This window comes from Epinephelus moara, chromosome 1 (assembly GCF_006386435.1).
Source record: "Epinephelus moara isolate mb chromosome 1, YSFRI_EMoa_1.0, whole genome shotgun sequence".
Taxonomy (NCBI): Eukaryota; Metazoa; Chordata; class Actinopteri; order Perciformes; family Serranidae; genus Epinephelus; species Epinephelus moara.
Window position 1 is genome coordinate 41,607,096 of NC_065506.1, and position 19,514 is coordinate 41,626,609.

Below are 19,514 nucleotides of genomic sequence, written 5' to 3' on the forward strand. Positions count from 1 at the left end.
AGGGAAAATATGTTTTGGAGAAGAGGTGTTGAGTGTTTTCTTTAATCGTCACAGCTGGTGTTGTTTGTCCAACTACAGCTCTGTGGCCGACTTGTGGGCTCGTCTAGGTGTGGCAACACTCCGGATAATTGCCCTGAACACTGGCTCTACTGAAGGTGGATGTAACAAGGCTGCATTGTAGCGTGTGTGTGTGTGTGTGTGTGTGTGTGTGTGTGCGCACTGCTCTGCTCTAAATTCACTCACCCAATTTTCCCCCAGTCCTGTGTTCCTTCAGTACATTTTTTTTTTTGTTGCCAGATTTCAGCCGGTCCTCTCTCCCTTTGTTCCCTCTCTATATTTCATGCCTGCAGTTTTTCAGCCTCATGTTCTCGTAGCACACTCTTCTTTTCTTCAGTCCTGCCAGAAGAAAAAAGGGGCAGAGAAGAATATATGTTATGTTGGATATAGCTAACATATGCCAGCAAGGTACTTCTTTAGTTTGTAATTCTCATATCTTACTCATGCCCTGGTAGAAGAAACTGCATGAGCATAGAGATGAAAAATATCTTAAGGGAAATCAGGACTAAGGTAACATAAGGTGATACAGGATGGATGCCCAGGTTTGGATTTTATACAGTATGGGTGGACAGTGAGAGGTAATGCAAAGGAAAGTAATCTTGTGATATATCTTGGAGGGATGCAACAGTGCAGACCATCAATTACAGGTACACCACCACAGCAGATATGAGATACTACAAAGTATGATAAGGCCAATATGAATTAATTATTGGGCCAACAGGCACAATATTAGATAAGATACTGGGAGATTAAACTTTAATGGTTCTCCTGGGTCAAATGAGGCAGCGAGAAACAGTAATAGGATTCAACAATGAAAACACAACATTTCATCAGTTTTTGTAAGGACAGCCAATGAATCAAAGGAGAGTAATTGTACCCACATCATGCAGGTGCAAGGCTATCAGAAAACAGCATGAATAAAAGAATAAATAAAGCCTGCCATTCACAAAATAACACCAGCATCATCTGAGAGCAGAGTAGTTTATTATTCTGAGAAATGCGCTTATTGGCTTTCTTGCAGCGAGTTAGATGAGATGATTGATACCAATTCACATTGGCCCCATCAAAAATGAAAGTAAAGGAACCCCTCATCCCCCCAGTCAACTAATTATATATCAATCACTCACTCATGTTACTTTTGGATTTGTGCAGAAAACTTTGAGTTTCTTGCACGCCTCCGGTGAACGAAGAATCCAAAAACGGAAGAATTGAAGTCGTGGGGGTCTGTGATTAAATGACCAATGTGTAGGATTTAGGGTGTTTTCACACTTGGTCCTTTTCAGTAGGGATGCGCGTGATTAGACGTCTAAATGATTAAACATTTGCCCCCTTGCTAGTCGGCACCAGAAATATTAGTAGGTTAAACCTGTAGTGTTTTATTCATGTACAAGGCTGCTTAACTGTCATGCAGCCGCCCGCCACTAGTGGGTGCTACAGAACTGTCAGACAGCAGTCCCCCTCCCCGCAGTAATGCCGTGGTTGTTGAAGTTTGTGATTTAAGGCTTCAAAGGGCTCTTAATGCACACAATATTTTTTGGGACAATGTTTCAAACACTGAACAATAATTTGTGCTAAATTCTGACTGTTTCCTGAGTGTTTTCCGTTTTTTTAGACTAGTCGACTAGTCTTAATTAAAATATTTGTTTAGTCGACAGGGAAATTAGTCGCCAGGAACATCCCAGGAACACTCCAAGAGAGTGTTAAGTTCAGTTCGCTTCAAGTCCACGGTGTGGTTCGCTCAACCTGTGCCTTGTGAACACAAAGCGCTCCAGATTCGCTTTGCTCTTTGCCGTTGTATTCAGCCCTCTACATCCCATGCTGTTGCACTGGGACGCTTGAAAACAACAGACGAAACCACGTCAATCTGTAACGCTTGCAAGGACGCAGGACGAGGAGTAGTTTGGTCCACGGAAGATACTGCACGTCTCCAGATGTGGAATGTAGAATACATCAAACAGATACTGTCTACAGGACAGAAACACTAAGGCTCTCCTCCAATTTTAAGTTCATCTAAAAGCGAGGGGCTTCATAAACTGCACTGCAAAGTAAAAACAAAACTATGTCAATATACATTCTATATAGCCTACGGTCGCCATGTTGTTTCTACAGTAGCCCTCAGTGGACAAACCAAACTTTAGCCCCTTTTACACTGCCAGATTTTCCGCGAATGGCCGTTTTGCCGGCAAGCTGTGAGCGTTTAGACACACAGAGCCGGATTGGCGAGTTGATCCGAGGTGCCCAATTTTCTGCCTCGTAGGTTAGTCATATTGGCAGAACCCTTTAAGTTTAAAAAGACTGAGGCGCCCTTCTGCAACGGGAGGGGCTGTTGAAGACTTGTGGGAGGAGCTGTTGATAACACCGCACGTGTGAGCCACTGGCGGTGGATAAACAGGAAACAGCTGATAGCAGGAATTAGCGTCAAGCTAGTAACGAGGGAAACGCAAACTTGTGACAGACACTGTAAAGATGAGCAACTGGGGAGACAAGGAATTGCGCGCCCTCCTTGTCCTCACAAACGTAGAGGCCATTAACCGTCAGATGACGGGGACGGTGAAGAACAGGCCGACTTACGAGAGATTCGCTGAAGGACTGACCAGCTGCGGCTTCCCTCCCACGTCACTGTTTACGTCACACACTGAGCTACACGTTTTGTTACTTGCTCACACCCCCCATTGCCCCGAAAAAGGTGCATTCTGTATAAACAAAAGTAGGCAGGCGGCATTTTGCTGCACTCCCCGATTTTGTTTTTATACTGCCAATGCTGAAAAAAGACTGATTGGGCTTTCCTGCAAATTTGCACAATTCCTGTCTAAAAAGAGCTAGTGACTCCTCCACACTTGGCACATGGGAGAAGTTCCAGTCTGTAACCTCATTGTTAGATGCCAGTAAATCCTTCACACTGGACCCTTAACAACAGCAACACTAGGCTAAAATATGCAATTACAAACTCGAACACATCTCGTGCAGTTAAATCTCATTAATGAATGTCATATCTAGTTTGTTTCATCGATACAAAAGCTGAAGTGTGAAAACAAAGACTAGTAGTTTCATGGGGAGTCGTCTGTGTAATGAAGTGCTGCGTCAACTTGAATAGATTTAACTGTTGTTCATTCTCAAGATAATGAACATATTCCCATCTACTTGTATACATTTTAAATCTATACATGTAAAAATATTGTATAGGTGTATATGTGAACTGTACTTTTTCCATAGGGGTCATGTAGCGGACATTTCTGTTTAAGGCTGAGCTTCCACAGCGACAATGGGAGATAAAGACAGAGTGTGTCTGACAGCCAAAGTCAAAGCGACAATAATTTGCACTTAACTGCACATACTTGATGTCACACATGGTGGTTGTTTTATTTTTCCGCCTGTCCTCTCAGGATGTGAGGCACCAGCATGGCCTCTTACGTTTTGAAGGGTCTATTTTGTCCCCTCTGTTCCTCCTTGTCGAGAGCTCTGCTGAGATGTTAGTGCCGAGCGAAAACCACAAGCCATAACCACACTCTTTCACTGCTGCTGACTCCCAGTCTCACGCCCAGTTTAACACAGAGGGAAGAAAAAAATACAAGGCACAGTTTTTTTCTTTCTCCTCCGCACTACATTTCTTGATGTTTCCTCGCCTCCTCACACCCTATATCTCACTCTGCCCACCATAATTTACTCCTCCTGGCTGACATACTTGGCTTTATGTTCTATTTAATTTTTTGTCTGGATGCCTTAGTTTTCTTTGGAGGTGATAAAAATAGCAGCAAGCATTTACATTCTGTATATAGCTGCGCCTTTTTAGCCTCCTTGGTGGTGCAACTAATCTTACATGACATGTAATTTTGCGTGGCGTGGGGAATTCTTTAAACATGCAGGCCTACCACAAAGTCCAAATATTTCCTGTATGTTTCTGTTAGTATGGTCAGAGTGATCCCTCACGATGCTTTGTCTCTACATGCTCTGTTTCTTGATCTGATTTTGTTTTCCACTAAGTTCTGTCTGAGACGTTTCAAAGTAAAAGCTCCGATGTCATTTGCATTTGTTTCTGGCAGCCACTCGGAGCCAGCCTTTGCTGATCTTAATAGTTTTAGTCTAACTTTATAGAGGCTGGCTCCCTGGACGCAGATCATGCTATTGCCTCAGAGTGAAAATCAATTTTCATGACTTTAAAATGAAGAGCATCTGTCTGCTAGATTTGAAGTACAATGCCTTCAGAAACTTTCCAAACCCCATGACGTCCTCAAGTGCGCCACCCTGAATTCAAAGTAAACTGTGATTTGTTGTTGACAATCAGCACAGAATACGTTATAATGAAATATGTAGCAGTTTTAATTCTTTTGTTTTTCCGCATTTTTTTATTATCCCATTTAAACAGAGACAGTTTGTGGCTAAAATTATAGCTCCAGCTCCTCTTAGATGTGTCTTTGTTTGCTCATCGCATCTGGATTTTTTTTCTTCAACTGTTCAAAAAGTGTGCAGTGTTTCTCCAGCTCAATGGGGAGTCTCTGTGAACAGCTATCTTCAAGTAACTGCAGAGACTTTGAATGGGATTCATTCAAGCCTGTTTTCCTTTTACTCAGCCACTCCAGCACTTACACATTCTAGTACTGAAGTGTCTCTATTTTGTATTTGGACTGGTTCTGCTGCACTTTTTTAAATGAAAAGCTGTCCCACACAATTAGTTGTAGCTTCTTATTCCAAGTTTGCTGCCAAGTATCTGTTTTCTCTTCATCTGATGTCGTCTCAGTATGAATAGATCCCTGATTGGACTAATGTCACGTAAATAAGAAATATCTGCCAACTCTGACAGATGAAGTAAACATAAAATGTCTGCTGAAAAGTAAATTGGCACTCCAGTCTATCACGGATTGTGGTAAACATGAACATTTACTGATGTTCAATCTTAGTTTGGGTTGACTGCACGTTACTGGAGTTCTGAGTGATTTGGATAAACTCTTGTCAATCTGGCAAACATGATCCGAAATACTATCTCTTTGTTGCAACTGTATTCTCAGAGAAATCACATTTGTATTTTTCTAAATTGAATACAAAATTACCCTGTGGTGACAACCTAATCACTGTCTGGTTTATGTTTGGATACAGTGCTGCTTTGAGTTAAAGATGTTGTAAGTCTGGAGAAAGAGTTTGACTGTTGCATCTCATTCCCAGGTTGTCAAACACTGATCGAACCACCAGCACAAAGCCCTGGAATTGGATGACCTGTAAATGAGACTCAGCAATCAACTGTCTTTCTCCGTAGTCACATACAGTGTTTTAAAAGTAAACGCTACATCTATGTACCGTGCTGAATTCTCCGGGAGGTGATCGGGGCGGATGGAGGACATACAGAGTGTAGAGCTGTGACATTAGAATGCCAGGTTCACGTCCAGACCTCTCTCTGTGGTTCGTATTAGGCAACAACAGCATTTTGGTTAAGGTGAGGGAAAGATTGTGATTCTGGTTTAATGTTAAAAAAAAAAAGGTAAGACTACAAAAACAATGCTCTTGTCACTCAACGTATCCTCATACAACAGTTCGTATCATATCCTATTAATTAGCTCCCCATGAATGACATTCACACATAACATAAAGTTATGGAGGTTAGGTTAAGGCAAGTTAAGTTATGATACATTAGGTTTAGAGAAAGAAACCTTGGGGAAAGATGTTCCTTAAAATGAGTCAAAGTTCACCAGTTTTGAACACCGGTCTCCTGGGAAAAGTCCTGTGTTTTATGACCTTTTTACTCCCCTCAGTGCACTGGTCACGTGACTACAGTTTTCCCAAATATGTGGGTTATGCACAAATTACTGGTTCATGATCACGTGAGTTATGTACAAATTTTGTTGCATTACTTTTTGTATTTCTCAGAGTTACCGGCCTGTTCTCATTCTCAACTCGTCAAATATCGCCACTTTGTCAGTAGATGCCAGCGTCAGACACGGACGCACAGAGGCACTGTTCGCAATGGTATGATACGCACCGGGCAGTAGCAGTTTGGAACGCTGTCGGCAACTACTATAGTATAAAGAGCGAGTCAGATTGTATAGGGACGGCAGGACTGATGGTGGATGGGTTAAACAAACTCTGGACTTTCCCCCAGCAGCCCGCTGTTTGTTTCCCTGTGAAATCAAAAGTCAACCGAGTTATTTTAATAACTTGTATAAAGCTTGTGTTTGTAGCATGCAGCTCTTGTGACGTATGTCACATGATGCATGTTACATCACATTAGTGACAACCACACTTATTTTAAGCCAAGCTATGATATTTTCCTCTGAACCTAAGCACTTACTTTTTCCTTCTAAACCAGGGGTCGGCAACCTTTACTACCAAAAGAGCTATTTTTAACCAAAACAAAAAAACAAAAAGAATCTATCTGGAGCCACAAAACAAATTAGAACCTCATAATGAAGGTAACACAGCCTATTAGTTCTAAGTTAGCATTCATTAATATGTTTTACCACAAAGTGGCGACTCCACAGTGGGCTATTTAGAGTTAATTAGTGCTTTCATTTTGCAGCGTTGGCGATAAAAGCAAACAACTCTGTCTAATATCTGATTTTCTATTATCCTCCGAGACTTTTTTGCATTTCAAATCCACAGCTAGATAAGCTAGGGAAACTGAAGACAAACCACAGCTATTGAGGTTCATCAAAATTCAGAGGTAAAGGCACCAGCTGAAGATGTATGATGCATTTTTAGTTGATGAAAAGTTAAAACACATTTTTACAATTGGAGAACATGAGAATTCCTTTAGGACTACAACAATTACAAATGAAAATTAAAATGTTAGAGAAAAAACATTTTTCATTTCCATACGATTTTTTTTGTCAGAGCCACTGAAGACCTGTATGTGGCTCCAGAGCCGTGGGCTGCCTACCTCTGGTCCAAACATAAGGAAATAAACCTGATCTAAGTTTATTTCAAAAAAGACTGTTTGCATTTAATGAGCAGAAACTGTACATTTCTTGTGAAAGCGTGTTTTGAAAAGACACAGTGCATGTAACAAGTGTGAATTGACATGCCATCCCTGAGTGTCCAAAACTGACACAGGAGGGTAGCTAGTGCATCATATTTTGATGTGTACGTCCACTGACAAAGCAGTGGTATTTGACGCGTTGGGATGAGAACATGTTGCACCCACATACAGCACCTTTAATAGGCAATATATGTCATCCTCCAAGTGGCCCAAAGTCATTCAACTCAATTCAATTTGATTCCTTTTACTGTCATTGTAAATGAATACAACAACTAATTTAAAAGTAATAAATAAATAGTGAAGGTTAAAGGTTAAATTATTGTTCATCTATACTCTAAACAGACACACACTAGCACGCACACATAGGCACACAAGCAGTGCCAACATATGCCGCGAACATGAACTAAGTTAATATAAGCATGCGTGGCACTCAGTAACAAGTAAACTAACAGGATACTTATTAAAGAGAACTGCAGACACCACTGCAGATTTAAATAGATTTTTTTTAATTGCTGTGACTTTTTCCACAGCTTTTTACCTACATCTGATAAAACCTGAATAATTCTTTACTTTACTTCACTTCACAAAGAGACCATATGTCCTGTGGGAAGAAGTAAGGACAGTTTTTACTTATGAAGAATTTAGTCGAAAGGATGTGTTTGGAAGAATGAATGAGTTTTTAGAGCCAGTATCTTGTGGCTTTTTTGTTTCAGGTTTTTCCGCATTACTTTGAGCTTTCAGTCACTGTATGTAGTGTGACAGACAGAGAGAGGAGTAATGAATGTATTGTTTGTCACACACACACACACACACACACACACACACACACACACACACACACAGTGATGATATTACATGTGATGCTCCACAGTCTCTGTATTATGCAGCTAAAAAGTTCAGATTGTTGTTTATTATAATGGTAATTACAACAATTTCGCCTCATGCTTTCAGACTCTTTCATCTGCTATTTTGAAGTCTCAGGGCTGCTGTCATGTGGCACTTTTTCCCAGCTCTTACTTCGTGGCTACTTTCCAGCCTACATTTGAGAAATAAAATGTTTGTTGTCCTTTTGTCAACTTTTTCTGCCGCATCAAAGGAACTCTGTTCTTCTGTTCTGAGCTTGATCTGTCTCCTGACCTATGCAGGCCCATTTTTTCTCGGTCGTTTGTTTGGAAGACTTGCACTAGGAAGAAACGATATCGCTGCAGTTTTCTGCCTCCTAATGATGCCACCTGCTGTGCTCTTTAAAACCTTTGTGTCTAATGTCCTGTTTTCTCTGGATGTTCCTGTCAGCCATTGGATCGCGCACGTTGTGTCTTATTTTTAAGCATGTCCAGCCATTTAAAGTGAACACGAGTCGACGTCAAGTTGCAGTGAATCTAAAAGATTTTTGGATGCGCCCCAGTGTGATTTAAAGTTTTTGAACAATTATTGCCTCAAAACATTTCAGCTTTTCATTTCTAATTAATTTGTAAACAACTGTGAACCAAAAAGGAACACACTTGAACATTTATGGGTTAGTGTTTGTAGATCACAAACAAAAACGTCCCAATTCAATCTATTTCAGATGAAGATAGGGGATTTGTATCTTCCAGAAGTTGTTGGTGAAGAAAACAAGCATTGTGAGCTCAACTTCTACCTTCATAGATGTTTGATTTTGTCCTGATTAGTTAAAAAAAAAGAAGTAAAAACCCCTGAGAAAAAACGAGTCTGGCATCTTTTAAGCTCTTTATTTTTTAATCACAGCTGAGTAATACTGAGTAATTGTCTTTTTTCTGTTCAGTATTACTAATTATTAGATTTTCTTAATTTGCCTTCTTTTCCTTTTTAAAAGCAGGGTTACATCGAGAACACTGACTCTTATAGCATATCTTGTTTTCATGCCTTTTTGGAATGATTCATCTAATTATATCCCCAATCAGCTCACAGTGGCTAATGTCACACGTCATTAGGCCCTGTTAGCAGTAATTCTTCCAGCGCTGTAATCAGCCCTCATATAGAGGCCTTTGTTGTCTTGATTACTGTGCCCTTTGTAAGGTCTGCTCCATCCTGGCCAAACTACACACACATACACTCACATGATATTGACATGGATGGGTTATTACTGGGCACAGGTCCAAGTGTTCAGAGGGCTCCTGGGTCAGAGCATGAAGTGACTGTTTGCATTTCTTGTTGTCAGTCAAATGACTACAAAGAGACACAAAACAACCACAAAGATACACTGAATGATCATAAAGAGACACTGGAAGCTCACATACATGCTTTGTTTATCATCACATACACATGGATAGGTCACTGTTTAGGTCCACTGGGCTCAGGCTCAAGTTGTTTAAAGTGACTGTTAACATTTCTTCTTGATAATCAAATGGCTACAAAGAGACGCAAACCATCACAAAAAGACACAAACTACAACAAAGGGGCAGAATACGGCCACAAAATCCCCCTCATAAAATGACAGAGCCGCAAAAAACCCCACAAAGAGACACAAAGACATGGAAAATGACCACAAAGAGATGGAAAATGACCACAAAGAGTAACAAAATGAAAACAAAGAGGTGCCAAACAACCACAAAAAGGATGCAAAACAACTACAAAGACATGAATAATGTCCACAAATAGGAACAAAATGACAACAGAGGCAGCAACAACCACAAAAAGGTGCCAAATAACCACAAATAGACGCCAAGAGGTGGAAAATGACCACAGAGACAAAAAAGCACACACATAAAAGCACAATGACAATAAGAAGCACCACACAACTAAAAATAGATGCAAAACAACCACAAGAAGGTGGAAGACAACACCTAAACAATCACAAAGGTGCACCGAATGACCACAAAGAGACACATAGAGATGGAAAATGACCATAAATAGGAACAAAATGGCACCAAACAACCACAGAAAGATGCAAAACAACCACAAAGTCATAAAGAGGTGGAAAATGACCACAAAGAGACAAAAAAAGGGCCACAAATTAAAGCAAGGTGACAATAAAGAGGTGCCACACAACTAAAGAGAGATGCAAAACAACCACAAGGAGGTGGAAAACAACCCCCAAACAACCACAAAGGTGCACCGAATGACCAGAAAGGGGCCATAAACAAATGGAAAATGACATAAAACAGCCACAAATAGAAACAAAATGAAAACAAAGAGGTGCCAACAACCACGAAGAGACACAAAACAACCACAAAGATGCACAGAATGACCACAAAGTGGCAGAAACAATTACAAAGCGATAGAAAACAACACCTAAACAATCACAAAGAGACACAAATTAACAACAAAAACACACAAATGACAGCGAAGAGACAGAAAACAGACAGAAAACCCCACAATATGACCATAAAGAGCTGGAAAATAACTAAAATGAGACACACAAAAAAACCATCCAGACAAATAGCAACCACAAACAGATGGAAAACAGCTACAAATAAAAGCAAAATGACAATAAAGAGGTGCCATACAACTTTAAAGATATGCAAAACAACCACAAAGAGATGGAAGGCAACCACAAAGATGTACAGAGGGACCACAAACAGACACAAATTGACCATAAGGAGATGCAAACAACTACCAAATAACCACAAAGAGACACACGGGGGTTTGCATGTTGTACCCAGGGGCCCATTCTGTCCATGCATATCGATATGCTTTGTGTTGTCTTAGTGCAGCAAAGGAAATCTACACACACACACACACACACACACACACACACACACACGCAGGAGGGAAGTGATGCAGGACAAAACGCCAAATTTGGCTCTAATTTGTTGTGTTCCTATCTGGGTCTGTGATATAATTAACATTCACAGTCTGCCACTCCATAGTCCACAGTGACTTGTTCTCATTGAGAAGTTCACAAGGTACTTCTTTACTGCCACAGCCTGCGGATTAGTTGCCATGGAGACAAAGCTGTCGGAAGTCAGGAGGAATACGTTACCCGATACTTGTGTTTGCTTCCTCCGGTGGAGGATACGTTATGGAAAAGTTTGAAGAGTGTTGTTGACAGAGGCTCGGTAGCTCTCTGGGACTCAGTGTGTTCGGAAAAACATCTCCTCTTCCTGCCCATCGTGCTCCTCGTGCTCTCTGGCTTATTCATGAAGTTGATTCTTTATGTTCTGGTAGAGATTTTCCACTTTTTACACCTAATTTAATGGAGAGATTAAAAGTAAACTGTGTAACGGTTAAAACAGAGGGAAAGGATCAGAGCCCTGCATTAATAACCTGATAACTCCCTCATGAATTATTCACCAAGAGGAGCCACAGTATGTTTGCTTTATCTGTCCAGGCCGCGTTAACCTTGAATTGTTTGCACATTACTAACTCTAACTAGATGATACGACTATAGTCCTCAGTTTTTATTCATTAGTACTTAAAAAGACACTCGAGCTGCAAAGCATGTCTTAGATTCAAGACAAAAGCTGCTACAGCACATCCTGTTGTGTATCACCTGCAAACACAGCCTGAGTGTTTTTTATTTTGCCATTTGGACAGGTGTTTTATAGTCTAATGAGTCATTTTGACTCCTGTGATTCGCTGACAGAATCTTGCATAGTCAGATCTATCCTCACACTTAGTTTTATCCAGGGGTTTGGTTTTGTTTCAACACTGGGGGACACATATCAAACAGAAATGTTAAGCAAACCTTCACTTTATTTTCTGCACTCTGATGGATTTTTATGCACCAATTTGTGCCTTTTCTTCATCGATTTATGGTGGAAATATTCTAAGCAACATGGGTGTGTGTGAAGGAATAAAACAGTCCAACACCTCCTGGATTTTCCTCATAAGTCTGAACACAGATAAGTCGATCTCGTCTCTCCTCTACTTCTACCCAGTGTTAATTTTGTTGACGAAAACTATGACGAAAACTTTTCGTTAACAACCTCTTTTCCATGACGAAAATGAGACGATGATGAGCTAAAAATAAATCTTAATAATAAAATCTAGGGCTGCCCCCTAATAGTCGACCAGAGAGGTCATTAGTTGGCAAGATTTCATTGGTCGCTTAGTCGAAAAAACAAACAAACAAACAAACAAACAAACGAAATGTAAATGTAAAACTCTATTAGGAGCTGTGCCTTGTCAAAATGACTGGACCATATGGACCATTAGAATGAAACATTTTTTTCACTTTAACTGGTCTCTAAATCATATTTGTGGTGCTGAAAACATGGTAACAGCAGCTTGGGGGTGACCAAAATGTTCTATTCCAGTATATTAAGCTATAAATGTACCAAATTTGGCGCTTTTATCGCAAAAATGAACAATTTTTTAGCTATGCCACCCAATTTATTAGTTTGTTAGCAGAATTATACAAAAACTGCCTGACTGATTTTCACAAAATTCGGTGGAGGGATGTAACACATGCCAGCTTAGAATACATTAAATTTTGGTGCTGATCCGACTCAGGGGGCATGTCCACGGGCCGCCCACACGTGGCCGCCCATTCACTTCCATTCATTTTTTGGATGAGGATTATGTGAAAACTGTCTAACCGATTTTCACAGAACTTGGTGGAGGCATGTAGCATGGTCCAACTTAGAAGCCATTACATTTTGGAGTGGATCCAATTAACAGGACAGGTCCAGGGGCAGGTAGGATTCAATTGCCTACTCTGGCCACCAGGGGGCGAGTTTCTGATGCCCCAATATCCAGATTTGTTCTAAATATATTTGTCAACACATCTGCCAAATTTGGTGCTTTTATGACAAAAATGAATGATTTTATAGCTATGCCGCCCCACTATGGGAGCTGTGCCTTGTCAAAATGACTGGACCATGTGGGAATTTAATTTGAAAGGACAGACACAGGAAGTGTCCACGCTCAGCAGTCCGACAGGAGTCAGGTTACAAACCAGTCACAGCCAACAGATATCTTTCCCTTCTTCTGTAAATATTCAGTCTGATAAATACGGAAAAGTTGATCATGTTAGTGCAGGGCTACCCAGAGCTTTACATCTGTCCCACAGACGATAGGCCTACACACTTATAAACAGCACCTGGAAGAAGATCAGCTCTGCACGGTGCTTGTTAAGGTTGCTTAGCAACCTCAGACGCAACCTGCAAAAAAATGCTTTGGGTTGTTTATATTTTTCTTAAATAATGCCTTGTCATCTTTGGTGGCCCTGAGCCCAGGATAAAGTGACGGTGCACTTGGAAAATAGTGCTGGTAGACAGTGGAAGAGAAGAACTCTGTCTGAAGCAGGCAGCCAATAGCAGGCTTGTTCACATAGTCTCCATCCTGTGAGTCAGACAAGCATTGACACAGTAAAGCCTCTTTACTCCCTGTTGATAATGGTGATACTGGAGTAACTGGAGTGCCAGCTCGCAGTTTTGAAGTTGGCCACCGGGAGCTAAATGAGCCATTTAGTGTGTCTGTGGTGAAAGGACAGAGCTGGATGACTTCCCTGTGTACAGGATTAAAAATCCACACTGGCTGAAGAAACAAGTCTGAACAAGATGTCTCAAAATATATATATGGGATTTTTTTAGTCTTTAAATGTTGTAGGTGTTTCTTTATGTGGGAGAAAATAAACCAGCCAGACTGTGTTTAGTTTTCAATTTTGCCCTTAAAGGAGAAGGTTGAAGGGAATCTATATTTTCTTCGTCAGTGAATCCTGTAAAAAGACCAAAGCCAACATGAACTGATCCAAATACAAACCAAAGCTGGACAGAGCTTATTCCTCTGTGCCATAGACCTGTGTTTTCCAACCTGGAGGTTTGGACCCAGACTCTGGACTGTTGTCTTTGTGGGTTATTTCATTTCATTTACTTTTTACATTTTAATGTTCTTATGCACTTTGGTGATGTCTTTTTTGTGCAGCACTTTGATCAGCTTAAGCTTTGTTTTAAAGGTCTACTGCATGGGATTTAACGGGACATAATAAAATAAGTATGTTTTCTCACCTGAAAATAAGAATCGTCATGTTTTTATTACATAAGTGTGCTTCCACACCTAACCTGTTTGGTTCGATTAAAACAAACCAAGGTCTGTTTGCGCTGTCAATCCAACCCTCGTATGGACTAAACAACCAAGCCAAGACTGCTCTGAATGTTGGACCTCGGTCCGCTTCCAAACAGACTCTGGTGTGGTGCGTTTGTGGTGTGAAAGAAAACGAACCAACCACAGGACTTTATGATAACAGATATGTGATTTTAACAACAGCTACACCGGTAATAAATCCATCTGCTGATCATGAAATCTGTCCATGATCTCATAATTGATCCTGATAAAGGGCTATGTATATTCCATGACCTATTTATGCTCATGCATGACCATGGTAACATATATGCACGTCAGTGAGGCTATTTTCCCTGCAAAGAGCTGTTAAGACTGTCGTCACTGTATCCGACTCCATGTACTTTGTCTGTTCATTAAGTCCATTAAAAAACCTCCTGACCCCACAGTATTAAGCCCCGAATCACTACTGTGCAAGATGCCTTCTTTTCAGCCTGTCTCTGCTAGTCATTATTTATAAAATGTGATTGATTTGCAGTCTAATAACAGCCTACTAATAATGCTTACAATCGGTTATTTCTCTATGAGCCAAACTGAAGAATATAAAGTATTAAAGTGCTGCTGCATAAACTTCAGTCAGTCACCAGAGTTTGATTTCCCCATGTGGGTCCTGATGATGCAGGATGACAAACACTAAAACTTTCCAATCAACAAGTTACCCGTCAGTCAGTAGAACTTCATGTTTACTCCTCTTGGTTCGTTTGCAAAAAGTCATTCAGTACATTACATGCAGCTTGAGAAAATCGAATTACTCTCTTAGTCCAACTGAAACCGGACTTTTAAATGCATAGGCTTAGTCCCACTCATAGGCGGCCTTACCTATGTTTCAACCGTTTCAGTTGAAACGGGCCCCGGCCACCAGGGGGCCCCCAACTGACTGACAAAAAAATAAATGCCGCAAGGAAGACACAATAATAAATCACTGCCCGCCATCACCTAACTAGCTAGCTAACATCCCTAACGTTACAAAATGAAACGCACATACCAGAGTGGTGCTGAAAAGCGAAAACTAGCAGACATCAAAAGGAAAGCTGTGAGTAGTCTTCCAAAAGTGACCTCTTTCTTTGGTCCTGCATCTATAACAGCTGCACTGACTACAGCAGCGGCTGCCACCCACTCACATAACGCCAGCCACACAACAAATATGGGAGAAGGTGAAAATAAAGACCTTTCTACTGAAACAGCTGGTGATAATGATGACCAAACATTATCGTTTGAAGCACCACATGATGATAGTCCCACAACTGAGACAGGTGAGGGAGATGCCACCACCAGCACTGCAGCCAGGGAGAAAGTCCCACTGCCATTAACAGAGACAGACCCGGCATGTTGGCCAGAGCATATTACCAGTGACCAACGGATCGATATTGTTCGGAGAGGTCCCGTTCAGATAGAGGACTTTAACTTCCCACAGAGCCAAACACGCCGCAGTTTTACTAATGACAGATATTTCATAAGGATGAAAAATGGAGAAAAAATACGCAGGTCATGGTTAGTGTATTCAAAATCATCAGATTCAGTTTTCTGTTTCTGCTGTACCCTATTTGGCAAGCGAAATCACAGTCTCACTGACGGGGGTTTCAGAATGTGGGAACAACTCACTCCTCAGCACTGAAAAACAGAAAGGGCAGATTTCAGTAAATACGGATCTACGCCTGCCGCCCGGTACTGTAAGTCTTTTAAAAAGTTTTTTAAAAAAAAACGTCAGTGGCCCAATATTATCAATAAAACAAACTAGCCTACTGATTTTACTCAATGTGCACGGTGTATCAGTGCACCGTGGCAATCCACACCAGTAATTTCTTTCTTTTTTTCCTCCGTCTGTCTCTGTCTTTTCATGCAGGTAGTGAGCTGTCCATGGTGCTGAAATGACGCGGAGCACTCATTATTTTTGTTGTTAATTTAAGTTGAGAATTTTGAATTTTTGATTTTTTGGCTGAATTTTGAAAACAAATCTGTAGAAAGTTGTTTCTCTTTTATTTCCGTTTCTCTGACCGAGAGAGTGCTCTGACCACAACTGGACAAAAATAATGCGGAGCAGCACTCATTATTTTTGTTGTCAATTTAATTTGAGGGGATTGTAAGGGACAATAAAGTATCCATATCCTTATTTGTTGCAAACCAACCTGAATCCTCGCCTTTTCTGCTGAGTCCCGGTTTCTTGCCCTGGTTATGTATTAACACGTGGTCACAATGTATCGTTTTACATGGGAAAATATGTGCGTCCTTGGGATGCATGGATGACTTTACTGTGTTCTTTCAGCTTATAATGCGTCACGGACGCAGGACGCGTAGCTGGCAAACATAATTATGTTTATGTTTTACGTGGTAGGGCCCCATATTAAGTATTGAAACGGGCCCCCTGATGCCAAAGGCCGCCTCTGGTCCCACTGAAATTGGACTATCCGTAGCTCGACTAACACACCTAGATAATTTGATTGAAAATAGAATAGAATAGAATAGAATAGAAGACTTTATTGTCATTGTACATTGCACAACGAAATTACGTGTAGTACCCTCGGCAAGATAACAACACAATAAAAAGGACAGACAGTATATAAATATAAAAATAAAAATAAACTATAGCTGCATGTATCCACTTAGTCTGACTGGAGTCGGACTCGGTGTCCTGCGCATGCACCACTTTTTCTTTTGCGGACTTTCACCCGGAAGAAGAAGGAGATGACGTAGCAGCAGTGCAGTAACTCCCAGAAAAACGAGCAAACATGGCGACAAGAAGCAGAAGACGCACTTCTGGATGGATGAGGAAACTACATCCACCTCTTCATTTGTCGTTAGCTTCCTCCTTGGGTCAACTGGAACCAGTTCAATACGCACTATATTAAAAAGGACACAGCGCCAACTGTCGAGGCGGAGTCAGACGTACTTGGTCAGAAATTGGATTTTCTCTTCTGCATGTATAATCAGACAAGACGAGAAGTCCGACTTGACTGATTAGCCGAGCTATGAGCTTAGCTCAACTACTGCGTGCATGTAAAAATACTAAATGTGAACAGGAACCAAAACTAAAATGCAACAATTTATAATTTTTTTCCCTCTGGTGTTGATCAAATGAACCCAAATGCAGGTGTGAAAGCACGCTCAGAATGTGCCACATAGGGCTATTTGCATCAGCCACTTTAGTTAGCGGCCCCTCTGAAACAAGAAGCGCTGGAAAAACACAGATTTTTTAACATGAAATTGGAGAGGAAGAGACCTCTGCAGATAATTATGCTCACAGCAAAAACCTCCTGAACATCTGGACCTTAAGTTATCAGAGAATAAAGGTGCGCACACATTGTCAAGCACTGGGCTAGCAGTCAATATGCGATGTGCCGAACAGCAACAGATTTGTAACATGAAACTGCTTCTCAGTGTTATTACCAGTTTAAATCAACTGGTCCATTTGTTTTGCAGAGGAAGAGACCTCTGTGGATAATTCAGCTCTCTGTAAAAACTTCCTGAAAAATTAACACTGCAGGGATCCTGACCGAGAGTTAAAACTTGGCACATGTGAGTAATCTGCAATTGTCACTGCTAGACGTCACTAAATCCCACACACTGCTCCTTTAAATGTGCTCTAAATAAACTACATACTTACTAATAAAAGACAAAATAAATTCAAGGGGTTATGAAATGAGGAGACAGAAGAAAAATAATTCTGCTACACAAAGTTATGTTTGTTTTGTCAGACTGTCCTGTGATATTTCTTTTGGTTTTGTTAATTGCTGCATAATTTGACTTATTCAGGAACAAATGAACAAAAAAAAATCAGTCTTTCTCATTATGGCGAGGCTAATGAGGCTTGAGGCTGAGCGCCACAGACGGGGTAGGGAAGTGCAGAAGTGTTGAGAGACGGACTAACACCCTGTTGGTTTAGGTCTTTTCATGGGATTTAATGACAATGAGAAAAATATGGAATGAGAGAAAATGTAGCTGCATTGAAAATACAGTATCTACAGTGTGATGACTCAAGATTCATGATTATTTTATTTGTCTCTGGGGATATTTGTCTCAGTCACAGAGGCTGCCACATGCAGCAGCACTGCTGTCCAGGTAGGCGACCTACAAAGCAGCGCCACCGGGAACGCAAAGTGACAAATGAAAGAAACTCCCAACATGATGTATGTAAATTGTCATGTGTCGGGCCACTACGTGACTCCAGAACATCTTCTGAAGTGTCTGCTTTTGTTCTGATTTTCCACTAATTTACTCAGGATTGTCTTTAATCTGTGGTGTTGGTACGTATCCCAGGAGGTCGGGTCAGGAAAGAAAGCAGTCGTCACAAAGCGAGCCTGTTTTTTTTAATTATATTACATCAGTCTCAGGTTTGTTTGTTGTTAAAATTCATTGTAGCACATCATGATGCCACCCCTCCTCCACAGCACTCACATCCACAATAACAACACATTTCTCACCACATGACAAATAAAACAGCTGCGTTGATAATAAGCTCCAGAGACGTCTCGTGCACTTGAAAGAAAGTCTAAAATTATCCACCGTGTCCAGTTTTTTCAAGGTGTGCAAGACGGCAGCAGCTATTACAGTAGCTTCTGAATTATCAAAGCCAAACAACATGTGCGGATGTTTTTCAATATGAGATAGATATGACTATCATTATTTCATAATGGCATTGTAGTTGAAAGGACACGGACGCAGGGCAGCACACATCCAATCAACTGCCTGGTACTTTGTAGCAACATCAGAACAGAAAATGATCGTGTTCAGTGAAACATGTAATTGCATTCAGAAAAAATTTGCACACATTTGATGATCAAACCCTTTTCTCTCAGCGAGCAAATGTGAGCTGACCCGTGCTGCATCAGGGCAGATCAGCTGCTCCTCCAAGGGTGGTGTGTAAGTGAGAGAAAAGTGAAACATACATTTAATAGCTTCTCATCACTGTCCCTATTATAGAGACTACACTGTACATGGTATAGCAAGCAAGTAATAACAGAGTACAGTTAAAACTCATTAATGATCTCAGACTTAGAAAAGTCACTGTAAGATCAGAAATGAGTTTGAGCATAATGCACCGCTGGTTCCCTCATCTTTAAGCCAATGCTTTTTTGAATGGGTGTTTGGTTTGATAAGGACCAAGGTCTGTGCTTAACACAAGTTTAAGAGACTTTCACATTTTATTCCATGACATTAAATACATCAGGAAATGCCCCACTCATTCACTTTGAAGCTTTTGTGTCTTAAAAAAGACAGCTGCTAACAAGACGCTAAATGAGATAGACCGTCATCACACCAAACACTTGTCTTTACAGCCTCGTTGTGGTGCTGACGTTAAAGGAGCTATATGTAAGAAATCTAAAGCAAATAGTCGTAAAATCCTCCTAATATGTCACAGAGACTAAGGAATAATGTTCATATAACATACTGATCTCACCGACAACAATAGTACAGCCAGAATATTCACATTTAAAAAAATATTTTACGGTCCGCAAATCATGTTTATGTTTTG

General features: G+C 40.7%; 1 protein-coding gene and 1 long non-coding RNA gene across 4 annotated transcripts in view; one reads left to right on the plus strand and one right to left on the minus strand.

The window, feature by feature from the left end:
* Positions 1-19,514, plus strand: part of tspan4a (tetraspanin 4a) — a 245,619-nt gene that overhangs the window by 4,314 nt on the left and 221,791 nt on the right. The gene's annotated exons all lie outside the window — the stretch shown is intronic.
* Positions 250-19,514, minus strand: part of LOC126394839 (uncharacterized) — a 212,331-nt gene continuing 193,066 nt past the window's right edge. For both annotated transcript variants that reach the window (XR_007570398.1, XR_007570399.1), the window contains one exon: positions 250-396. This is a non-coding gene — a long non-coding RNA (uncharacterized LOC126394839). The remainder of the gene's footprint in view (positions 397-19,514) is intronic.